The sequence below is a fragment of the Thamnophis elegans genome, chromosome 8, assembly GCF_009769535.1.
Source record: "Thamnophis elegans isolate rThaEle1 chromosome 8, rThaEle1.pri, whole genome shotgun sequence".
Classification (NCBI taxonomy): Eukaryota; Metazoa; Chordata; class Lepidosauria; order Squamata; family Colubridae; genus Thamnophis; species Thamnophis elegans.
The window spans coordinates 51,215,137-51,227,839 of record NC_045548.1 but is presented as its reverse complement, the minus strand read 5'-3'; positions in this window follow the sequence as shown (position 1 = coordinate 51,227,839).

The window sequence follows — 12,703 nt, the reverse complement described above, 5'->3', positions numbered from 1 at the left end:
ACCTAGGAACTGTTAAGGTAACGTCGGAGATATAAGCTATAGGGTGGGGTTTTTTTGTAGAATCAGAATGTTCAGGTCTGATAAATTTAAAATTTCCAAATAGCGAGGTAGCCCTTTGGGTATTGCTCCAATTACAATTGGGACAACACACGATTTCTTTTTCCACAGTCGCTCAACTTCAATTTGCAAGTCCCGGTACTTTGTGATTTTTTTCTTGCTGTTTATCTTCAATTTGTGCATCTCCAGGTATTGCAATGTCAATGAACCATACTTTTTTTCTTTTTAACTATTGTTATGTCAGGTGTGTTGTGGGCCAAGTGCCTGTCAGTCTGAATTCTGAACTCCCACAAGATCTTGACTTTCTCATTCTCTAAAACCTTCTGAACCTGATGTTCCCAGTGATTTTGCTGTACTCAAAGTGGTTGACTGTCTTGTCTTTCTCATTACAGAGGCAACATTTGCTGTTGGTGGTAACATGTTGAATTTTTGTCTTCATGTAGTTTGTGGCTAAGGCTTGTTCTTGAGCTGCCAAAATAAAGCCTTCTCTTTCTTTTTTCAATGCTCCTGATCTTAACCAGTTCCAAGTTAGCTTTTGGTCAGCTTTGCCTTCAATACTTTTCAAGTATTGGTTATGCATAGCTTGGTTTTTCCAATTTTCAGCTCGCTTCTCAATTACTTCTTTCTTATATTCAGCTTTTGACTTAGTTGTCTTTAAAAGGCCTCATTGGTTCTTCACTTTTCTGGATGTAATCATTCAAGCTGTATTTTTCTTCTTCCACAGTCTGTTTTACATGTAGGAGTCCTCAACCACCCTCTGCTCTTGGTAGATATAATCGGTCAACATCACTTTTAGGGTGCAAAGCATGATTCATTGTCACAAGCTTCCTTGTTTTTCTGTCCAAATTGTCCAACTCCATCTGGGTCCAGTCAATTATTCCTGCAGAGTATCGAATCACAGGTATAGCCCAGGTATTTATGGCTTTTATGATGTTTCCTCCACTCAATTTGGACTTTAATATCTTGCGAATTCATCGAATATACTTGGCTAAAGTTAATTCCTTGACTTTATTATGCATTAAATCAGAGGCCTCTAAAATACTTAAGTACTTGTAGCCTTCTTCTGGTTTTACTGCCTTTATCATTTCTTCATTCTCAAGTTCTATTCCATCATCTTCTATGACTTTGCCTGCTTTGGTTGCCATTGTTGCACATTTGTCAACTCCAAACTGCATACCAATATCTTGGCTAAATTCTTTTGGGCTTTCAATTAATACATTCAGTTCAGCTTTTTTTACCAAACAGTTTCAAATCATCCATGTACACCAAGTGCGAAATTTTCAGTCCATTCTTTGCAAGTTCGTATCCACAGTTCATCTTCTTCAAAATGATTGTCAGTGGTAGCATTAAGAGTATAAAAAGTAGGGGTGAAAGGGAATCGCCCTGGAAAATGCCTCGTTTAATTTCAACTTCACCCAGTACTTCTTCATTAGCTATAAGCTTCGTTTTTCAGAGGTTCATTGAAGTTTCCATGAATTTTTGTATGTTGCTGCTGATGCCAAAGATTTTCAGGGATTTCTTGATCCAGCTATGGGGAGCTGAATCAAATGCTTTCTTGGTCGCACTGACCGATGATCTCTGGAGAGCCAGGGATGGAGGTCATTCCTCCATCCTAGTGCTCCTTGACCTCTCAGCGGCCTTCAATACCATCGACCATGGTATCCTTCTGCGACGGTTGCGAGAGGTGGGGGTGGGAGGCACCGTTCTTCGGTGGTTCTCCTCCTACCTCTCGGACAGGTCACAGTCGATGTTAGTTGGGGAGGAGAGGTCGACCCCTAGGCCCCTGAAATACCGGGTTCCTCAGGGTTTGGTCCTGTCCCCCCTGCTATTTAATATCTACATGAAGCCACTGGGTGAGATCATTCGACGGCATGGGATAAAACACCATCAATATGCGGACGATACACAGTTGTATCTGTCCGCCCCGTGCCAACTCAGTGAAGCGGTTGACATGATGTGCCAGTGCCTGGAGGCTGTTAGGGTCTGGATGGGGGTTAACCAGCTTGTACTCAATCCAGACAAGACCGAGTGGCTGTTGTGTTTCCCTCCCAAAAACTTGGTCAATATTCCATCACTCAGGCTGGGGGTGAAAATCTACGCCCCTCAAACAGGGCTCGCAACTTGGGGGTCCTCCTGGATCCACAGCTGACTTTAGAACACCATTTGTCGGCTGTGACCAGGGGGCATTTGCCCAGGTTCGCCTGGTGCACCAGTTGCGTCCCTACCTGGACCGGGAGGCGCTCGCAACAGTCACTCACACCCTCGTGACCTCAAGACTGGACTACTGCAATGCGCTCTACATGGGGCAGCACTTGAAGAGTATTCAGAGACTTCAACTCATCCAGAACGCAGACGCGCGATGTTGCTCTTCTTTGTTGGTATACTCAGACCATTAGTAGTTGTTGTTGTTGTGTTGTTGTCGTCGTCATCATCTATCTATCTATCTATCTATCTATCTATCTACATACATACATACATACTACATACATACATACATACATACATACATACATATATATATATATATATATATATATTATATATATAGTGTCACAACCCCTGGTAAGCCCCAATTATGGGAGGAAGCTAACTGCTTCCATCATCTGTCAATTGGCTCGTCACAAGAGTCCATCATGACAGAAACCCAATATTTTTACTGTTGCCTTTGTTATATTTGTTTTTTTGTGTGATAAATAAATAAAGGGAGACTAGTATAGATCTATTTCAAGCTATTTAGCTCTCATCAGCTAGCCATACCCTTACTGGGATTCGATCCTGTGCTGAATTGCAATGCTGAGTGGCAAATGGCTAAGACGTTTGCCTAAGATGCAATTCAGCACAGGATCGAATCCCAGTAAGGGTATGGCTAGCTGATGAGAGCTAAATAGCTTGAAATAGATCTATACTAGTCTCCCTTTATTTATTTATCAGCACAAATAAACACACACACACACACACACACACATTATATATTATTCATTAACCATGAATCTCAGCCAAATGAACATTCAAAAATGCATTACAAATACCATTGACTGTTGCTAATGGTTGATATGGTTTGCTGCCAGCATCCTAGGTATCAACCAAGTTCCTTCTTAAAATATAGGATGTTCCGAGTAGCGCAGTTTTGTGCAGTTCCTCTGGTGTTATTGCAGGAAGCTGCAATTTGTTGATGTATCTTGTAAAATTCTTGGACATGGTGCCAAGTGCCCCGATGACAATGGGTATCACTGTTACATGCTTCATCAATAGCCGTGTAGTTTTGATGGCCAGGCCGTGATATTTATTATTTTTTCTAGTTCTTTTTCTTTGACTCTGACATCTCCAGGAACAGTGATATCAATAAACTGTACACATCGGCTCTCTACAACCGTGATATCTGGTGTGTTGTGCTTCAAATGATGATCCGTTTGTATTCGAAAGTCCCACAAGATCTTCACCTTCTAACTTTCGATAACTTTTTCCACTTTATGTTCCCATGACTTTCTGAATACAGGTAAATCATATTTTTACATAATGACCAGTGGATTAATTTAGTAACTCATTCATGTCTAGCTTTGTAATCAGTTTGTGCAATTTTGCTGCATTCACATATTAAATGTTAAACAGTTTCGACTGTAGTTATTGCAAAGTTGACAGTTTGGGTTGTCAGTGGATTTTTGTATCTTTGCTTTCATGGCATTAGTTTGTAGTGCTTGTTCTTGAGCAGCCAGTATTAAACCTTCTGTTTCTTTCTTGATAGTTCCCATCTTAAGCCATGTCCATGTCAAGTTATCATCACATTTTCCTTCAATGTTTTTCAAGTGCTGTCCATGCAAAGCTTTGGTTTTCCATCTATTTAATCTGTCATCCAGCTGTTTTTCCTTATATTCTGCCTTTGTTTCTGTTGTTTTTATGCTGTTCTCCATTTTCACAGCCTGCAGCAATTTTTCTGTACTTTGGTTCACATAATCACTCAAACTTTGTTTTCTTCTTCTGCAATTTGATGGATTTGCAATAGCCCCTCGCCCCCTATTTTTTTGGCAGGTACAACCTGTCGATGTCACTTCGTGGATGTAAAGTGTGGTACATATTCAAAAGTGTGTGTGTTTTCCGGTCCAGGTTTTCCAGTTCAGCCAGAGTCCAGTTGATGATTCCAGCTGAATAGCATATCACTGGAACTACCCATGTATTAATGGCTTTAATTATGTTTCCAGCATTTAGCTTTGATTTTAATATTTTGCGGACCCTCCTGATGTATTCCTTTTGCGTTGACTCTTTGACTTTTCCATTCAAGTTGTTATCTGCTTCCAATATGCCTAGGTACTTGTAACCATCATTCTTTGCTAATGCTTTCACTATATTTCCATTTCCCAGTTCTATTCCTTTTTTTTTCATTTTTCCTCGCCACATGAATAATATAGCACATTTTTCAAGCCCAAAGTTCATTTTGATGTCACTGCTGAACAGTTGAACTGTGTTCGGTATTGATTTAAGTTCAGTGGAGCTTTTTGCATATATTTTAAAGTCATCCATGTATAGTAGATGGTTTATCTTGCCATGTTGGCTTGAGATTTGGTATCCCAGTTTTGTGTTTCGTAGGATTATTGACAGTGGAATTAATGCAATGTTGAACAGTAGTGGTGAAAGTGAATCTCCTTGGAAGATTCCTCGTCTGATGTTGACTTCACCAATGTTCTCCCCATTTGTTGTTAGAACTGTTTTTAATTTTTGCATATTTGGTTTCAAAAATGTACAGATATTTTTGCTGATTCCAAAGTTTTTCAGATAGATGTTAATCTAGCTGTGGGGTAATGAGTCAAATGCCTTCTTGTAATCAATCCACACCATATTTAAATTTGTTTTTCTTCATTTTGCATTTTTTAGTACCATTTTGTCTATGAGCAGCTGATCTTTTGTTCCTCTTGATTTTTATAATTTCCTTTTGTTCTACTGGATACAAACTGTTTTCCATCAGATGATTGAATACTGAATTTGCCAGTATCCTTGTAAAAAGTTTGAACATTATTTTCAGAGAAGTAATTGGGCAATAGTTGCTTGGTTCTGTGCCTTTTTCTGGATCTTTCATTATCAAGTATGTTTGGCCAGCTGTTAACCATTCTTCGCTTGTTACATTTTGAAGCATTTGATCAAATTGAGTGGCCATGCGATGATGGAGGATTGTCAGGTTTTCTAGCCAGTATTCATGTAGTTTATTCAGGCCAGGTGCACTCCAGTTCTTGACCTTCTTTGCTTATTTTGCCACCGTCAGTTTTTATTACAATATTTTCAGATTGCTGATATCCCCTCTTAGTTTTTTAATTTAATTTTAAAGTCGAATTTTCCACTTTGGTGTTCCAGTGAGTTTCTTTTTTGTCATTTTATAACCCAATTCTGCAGTTATAACAGCAGCTGTGCTATACATTAATTGGTTGGTTTCATATAGTGTGCTGGATGGGATGGAAGTTAAAATGTTGTTCACAGCAGTTAACAGATCTTTCACTTGTTTGCTATGCCCTTCACGAATGATAGGTAGTCTTTTTCTTTCTACATTTTCTTTGATGTGGTTTTCAATTTTTTCTTTCAGCATTTTTGCTAGATCACTTAGCAATAATAGCAATAGCAATAGCAGTAGACTTATATACCGCTTCATAGGGCTTTCAGCCCTCTCTAAGCGGTTTACAGAGAGTCAGCATATTGCCCCCAACAATCCGGGTCCTCATTTTACCCACCTCGGAAGGATGGAAGGCTGAGTCAACCCTGAGCCGGTGAGATTTGAACCGCTGAACTGCTGATCTAGCAGTAGCCTGCAGTGCTGCATTTAACCACTGCGCCACCTCAGCTCTGCACTTTCAAGTTGTTGCACAGGAGGGTCTTCATTTTGTATGTTTGTTTCTTCCACTGGCTGGCCAATTTGTTCAGGTGTTGGACCAATTTCTTCAGCCTGTTCATCATCACTTGTTGTTTTCTTTTTAGCCAATATTTCTAGATGTTGCATTTCCACTTGTGTGAAAACTTTATTACAGATAATGAAGCGCCTTTGATCCATTAATCTTTGATCAGTTATGTCACTTTCCGGGTGTTGTTCCTTCCACAGTTGCATCATTCTTCTTTGAAATCCCCTGGCTGTTGGTTCTGCCTGATAGTAGTATTTGAGGATTTGTTGATTTTCTTTGGTTGTCCAAGTTTTGTGCTTTGGTTCCAGTCGCTTTGCAATTGCATGCTCTGGTTCCCTGGCAGTAACAATTGAGCCCCGTAGCCTCTTTTGTGACAGATGTCCAGGAGCCATAGCATCTGATGTAGTCTTTGTTGACCCGGGCGATGACCGATTCAAAGTGGAATTTTGTTGGTTTCTCCTCATCATTAGTGATGGTAGGTGCCTGGGTTGGTTCTCAGTGCTAAGCCATTAACAGTTCAAGGATGCTAATATCATAACTGTAGGAACCGCAGCAGATAGCTGTCCAGAAAGATCTGCAATGGAGCCGGTGGGGAAGAGGCCTACCTTCCTGCTTGGATTGTAAGGATATCAGGAATGGGAGGGAAGGAAAGAGACCTACCTTCCTGTTTGTGGTAGGAAGGAGGATAAGGAATGGGGGGGGGGAGGAAAGAGGCCTACCTTCCGGTTGGTGGTAGCAAGCAAGGATAAGGAATGTGAGGGGAGGAAAAAAGCCTACCTTCCTGTTGGTGGTAGGAAAAAGAATCAGGAATGGGGGCTGGGAGAAAGAGGCCTGCTTTCCTGTCAGTTGTTGTTGTTGTTGATGATGATGATATTAATGCAATGAATATTGTTGTAAAAACTTTGACTGTTATTTCCTAAAATAACAGTCTGTTAAATTGAAATTGAAATTTTTGTATGTTATAAAATAAAATAAAAACTTATTAGAAAAAAAAGTCTAATGAAATGAATGGAAGGTCCAGCTGAATATGTTATTATCAAGATTGGATTCATTTCAGAATTCTAGTGTAGTGAAATAACTGCATGACTATAGTAGTTTGTCTACCATACATGATTTGACAATTCTTTCTTGAAGTGCAAATTGCTTCCTTTCTCCGAGTTAGGGCTGTAGCTAAGGGTAGTATTTATATTTTGCATATGGAAGATATAATGTTCAATCTAGTAAAAAAGATGTTCAGAGCTAACTTATGGTGAAGAGCCATTTATACATTAAGACATGTAATTAAGCACAGTTTATGATTACCAATTACAGGTCAAACCCTAGAAGTATAAATTTCAAGACTCATTGTTACATTTATCCTTTTATGTAAATTATTTCCTAAATAATACATGAATTGTGTTCATTCTGTGAGCTTGCTTCCAAGGGTAGTATCAAGTGGATGCTCTTGTCATAACAAAATTCATGAAACTATTTCGATTTTGTAAAGTGTAGCAACATAAGGGAGTCTTTGTTATGTTTATAGCTGTTAAAAGGTTTAGAAATAATTTGTGGTTTATTAATTCTAAAGATTTCTAGTGTATTTTGCAAAGTGGCACAGAATTCCATAGAGCGTAGGCTAAGGCTTTCAAACCATCACACAGGTAGAGCAATTATGTTTTTCATTACAGGAAAACCTTCCACTTGTGATTATCACCACTGCTCCTCTTTGCTACTCTTGACCATGCTAATGAACAGGAATCCTCTGAAAACTTCAGATGTTCCGATTCTATTTTCACCCATCTGCAGATCTTGTCTCCTGATTTACATTTGGACAGTATATCAGATTCACTGTTTACTTGTATTCTGGCACGTGTATTCTAGCTAGTTAAATATTTATCATCAGAAGAGGAATATTCACTAGCAGACATCTATTAAACCTTAGAAAAAAAGTAAAAATCAAAGTTTACTGTATACCATATTTCTAAATATCAGCCGTACAAATTATAAGAAATTAGGATCTTATTTTTAGCTCAACTATATAATGTGCTTTAGTCATAAGCAACTTTTGTTTTGCCCTATCAATTCCTTCCACCTAATATTAATGTTATACTTTTATATATATTTCCAGTATTAATATAACTTACATAATTGATTCACATATATTCATGTTGTAGCCCACCATGACACACTGATAGAATAACCGAATAGGGAACAAGCACTTATTTATTAATCCTTGAAGTCAATTAATTTTGCACCATTTTTTTAAAAGTTCAGATCAGACCCAAAGTTCTATGCATATATTTCAGTATTTGTTCAGTTAAACCAAATTGGTTTAAATCTTGGCTAGTTAATGAAGTCAGAATTGATTGGGTCATAGTGTGCACATAAAAAGGTGGGGCTTCAATCACACAGTTGTGGCTGCCTTCCTTTATGAACACTTCCCAGTGCCAGTCCTATGGCAAAGTTGTATCATCTTGACACTGTTAAGATGGACTATTTTAGAATGGAAAATCAGTGGGTAGTTTTAAAGTTCATGGCATGATGTCAAAGCTTTAATTCATACTTTTAAGACTTCAAAGTCTAATTGAGCTCAACATTTCTGTTGCTAAAAGAGACATTTGTTAAGAGAATTCTGCTCCATTTTACAACCTTTCTTGCCATCATTGTTAAGTGAATCACTGCAGTTGTTAAGTTAGCAACATGGTTGTTGAGTGAATCTGGCTTCATCCTCTTGACTTTGCTTGTCAGAATAGAGTATAGAGTATAGAAGTTTATTTGTATGCCGCCCTTTTCCCTGGGGGGACTCAGGGCGGCTCACAACCCAAAAGGGAGGGGGAGACAAACTTTTAACATAAAGACAATACATAATTAAAAACACAACGTTCATACCATTCGGGAGGGTTACAGTCTTAGCCCCAGGCCTGACGGGATAGCCAGATTCTGAGGGCTGTGCGGAAGGTCTGGAGGGTGGTGAGGGTACGAATCTCCACGGGGAGATCGTTCCATAGGGTCGGAGCTACCACCGAGAAGGCTCTCCTCCGCGTAGTTGCCAGTCGGCATTGACCGGCAGATGGAACTCGGAGGAGGCCTAATCGATGAGATCTAATAGGTCGCGTGGAGTTAATTGGCAGTAGGCGGTCTCTCAAGTACCCAGATCCACTACCATGTAGGGCTTTATGGGTGACAAGTAGCACCTTGAAGCGTACCCGGAGATCGACAGGTAGCCAGTGCAGCTCGCGGAGGATAGGTGTTATGTGGGTGAAGCGAGGTGCACCCATAATCGCTCGCGCGGCCGCATTCTGGACTAGCTGAAGTCGCCGAATACTCTTCAAGGGCAGCCCCATGTAGAGCACATTGCAGTACTACAGAAGGTAGCAAAAGGGAATTGCATGAGCCTGGCACACTGCTAAGGTGGCTAGCTTAACCAGAACAGGCCTCAGGCCTGAACCAAACGTGGACCTCATAATATTAAGCTTGATTATAAACTGCATAGCTTGTTCTTAGGATATGTTGTAATAAGATGGATTGTTTTGTCAGCATAAGGGAAGTCTGCACCCAAAATATGCTGAAATGAGATATCAGTACCTGCTTATCTAAAGTGCACACATAGCACCCGCCTGTCTAATTGCCGACTTGTTTACCAGACATATATATTGTTAGTTCCCCAAAACATAAATCTTTGAATGTAACTAAATGTAACCAAATATGGCTAGATGTGGTGTGCATGTCATCACCACTATATAAGGAAGTCCCTGAAATCCCCTCGGGGTTCAGGCCATTTATTCTTTGCTTTGAACCTGCACAAATAAATCTTTTCTTCTTTGAAGTGCTGGCTTGTGACTCGTCATTTCTACAACAGTTTTCTGGCGATTCTGCCGGGACACTAAGCGAGGTGATGTTTCGCTGAGGGTAGTCTGACCCCTCGGACCCTGCGAGAGACCATTCCCGAACATTCTCTAGGCGCCACGGGGAATCGAGCCTCTGGGAGACGGCAGTGGTACCTCGTTGGGACCGACAGTGCTAAGTCCAAGATCCCTTGAAGGAAGGAAAGGAGGTCTGAACTGGATCCTGGCCAGAACGGGGCTTTGTGAAGATGTCTCATGCGAGTATATGTAACTGTATTTTTACCTATCTCACTTGAAGATAGAAGAGGGAGCCTGATCACCTCCCTGGACTCGGGACGGCTGTCCTAACAAAGTCCATGTAGGTTGTGTGGTGGTTAAACCAGCACAGTTCCTGAAGGTGACCATCAAGTTCTGGCTTCCAGGGCCTCAGGTCGCTGATAGTGGTGTTAGGATGGGTGGAAATAGCAGTGTTTCTAGCACTCCGCTGGAATGCATGATAAAAGGCTTCGATGTCTACTTAATCATACAGAATATAGGGTTCCATACCCCCGAGTAACTAGGGAGAGAGACGCCTCCGTTGCCTGTCTCAACAGCAGTGTTTTTTTGCTGCCCCAACATGGAGTTCAGCTGGCCCCCAGCGGGTTATGCTTAAGGAACAAATCATTGAGACCTTCCTCATTTTGATAGCTACTAATGAGGAACAATATCCAACATCCAGAGTTTCCAGTACATAGATACATTGGGCGAGATGCAGTGGCCGAAAAAGCTGCTGATTTGCTGCAATGTCCGGCTTGACAAGGTTTTCCTCACGTGTGGTAGCCCGAGAGGACAGACGTTGAACGAGTGGTGCCTACAAGTTAAGGATGGTGAAGTTGTCTGCGACCGGAGTGTTCTGGAACTCAGCAAGAAGGGTGTTAATGCAAGAAACTGCAGTGTTCTGAGGCCCGATCCATATGCGCCCGCGCCCCCACCCGCCCTGGGAGCTAACCCGCCCTGGCTATGGCAGGAACTGTGGCTGCTGCTATGGAAGGTGCAGCTGGTGGAAATGTTAAGCCAGAACAGGATGTGTGACGTAGGAGAAAAGACCCATAAAGAAACAACCATCTGTTATGGGTGAGGAAGTTGAGAGTGAAGAGGATGAGGGGGCTGTTGGAATTGATGTATCAGTTGGGGTAGTGACTAGAGCTGCTGCTTCAAGAGCAGAAGCGGCGGCAGCCTCGCAACAGGACTTTTTTGGCCCCTTGCGCCAAATGGATCCACAGGTTGTTAATGCACAGGGAGTGCTGGAATATAGACCTTGTTTCCAATATGTTCCCTTTTCAACAACAGACTTACTTAATTGGAAGCAGCATTATGGGCCCCTCTCATCAAAACTGACTGAGATGGTTAATATGTTTCAAACTATTATGCAAACACATAATCCCAACTGGCAGGATATACAGCAGCTGTTAAATACCTTGTTGACACCAGAAAAAAGGGAAAAGTGGAGGGCAACTGTGAGGGTGTGTATGAGGGCTAGGTTTCCGAATGTGCAGGATATAGGGCCAGGGTTGTTGGCAAGAGCACGAGAACAGGATCCAAGGAAGAGTCCAAGGAACCAGGATCAAATGACAGCATTAAGGGAATATCAGAATTTGACAGTGGAAGCTCGTAGGAGGGCGGGAAAACCTCCGGTGAATTTGTCTAAGCCGTCTTTAATAACACAGGACGCAGATGAGAGTCCAGAAAGTTTCCTTCAATGATTGATTGAGGCTTATGAGTTGTATACGGAAGTTGACCCATGAGCTCCAGACAATGTTAGAATGTTGAATGAGAGATTTATTGCACAGAGTTCAGATGACATCCACAAGAAGTTGCAGAAATTGGACAGAGCTTTAGGAAAAAACATTACTGAATTGTTGGAGGTTGCAAGGAAAGTGTTTGTTAATAAGGATAAGGTTGAGAAAAAGGAAAAGGATGCTCACATGCATAAAAAGACAGAATTGTTGGCAGTGGATTGCAATGGGGAACAGCTCTTGGGCCAAACCAGTGTGCTCATTGTGGATCAGAAGGGTTCTGGCAGAGGGAGTGTCCTCATAGACTGACAAGAGTCCAGACTGTACAAAGACGATCAGCAGGTCATAGACCATTTGGCTGGGGGATGATGGATGTGGAGGGCCTCCAAGATACCCTGTTAGAGGGTGGGGCCCCCAACGGACCCAGAGTGAAAGAGGGTTCTATAATCCAGATGGGGAACCGAGAGCTGAGGGCATTGGACTGGGTGGCGCTGGGTGGACGGATTGATGGGGGCCTGGCTTGGAACAGACCCCCCTGAGCCAATGGTTACTATGAATATAGGGTGTCATCAGACAACTTTTTTGGTGGACATGGGAGCAGGGAGATCCATAGTGAACAATTTGGTCACTGCACTCGGCCCCACCAAATACAAGTACAAGGTGTGTCTGGACAGGTGATGGGACGTAAAGTCCTTAAACCTGTGACTTGTACTTTTAAAGGCTCTGAAATCCAACATGAGTTTTTATATATCCCTGAGTGCCCGATCCCATTGCTGGGGGGAAAATTTATTGAATACGCTTGGAGCCACAATATCCTTTAATGAGGGAAAACAATATCTGACAGTTAGTCACCGGCCTGAAACACTGTGGCAATTAATGGTGGCTAGGTCCATAGCCAATGCAGATGTTGATAAAAGGAAGGAATTTAACGTGCCTGGTTTATGGGCTGAGGATAATACCCCCCGGCTTTGCGCACACCACCCTCCTGTATTGTGGAAGTGAAACCTTCAGCAAGCCCATACGCATCAGACAGCGCCCATGCTCTAGGGAAGCTGTAGTTTAAGGTTTAAGGTTTTATTTAGTTTGTATGCCACCCTATTCCCGAGAGACTCAGGGTGGCTAACAATCTGAAGGGGAAAGGGGGTATAAAATAAAATAAAAGACAAACAAT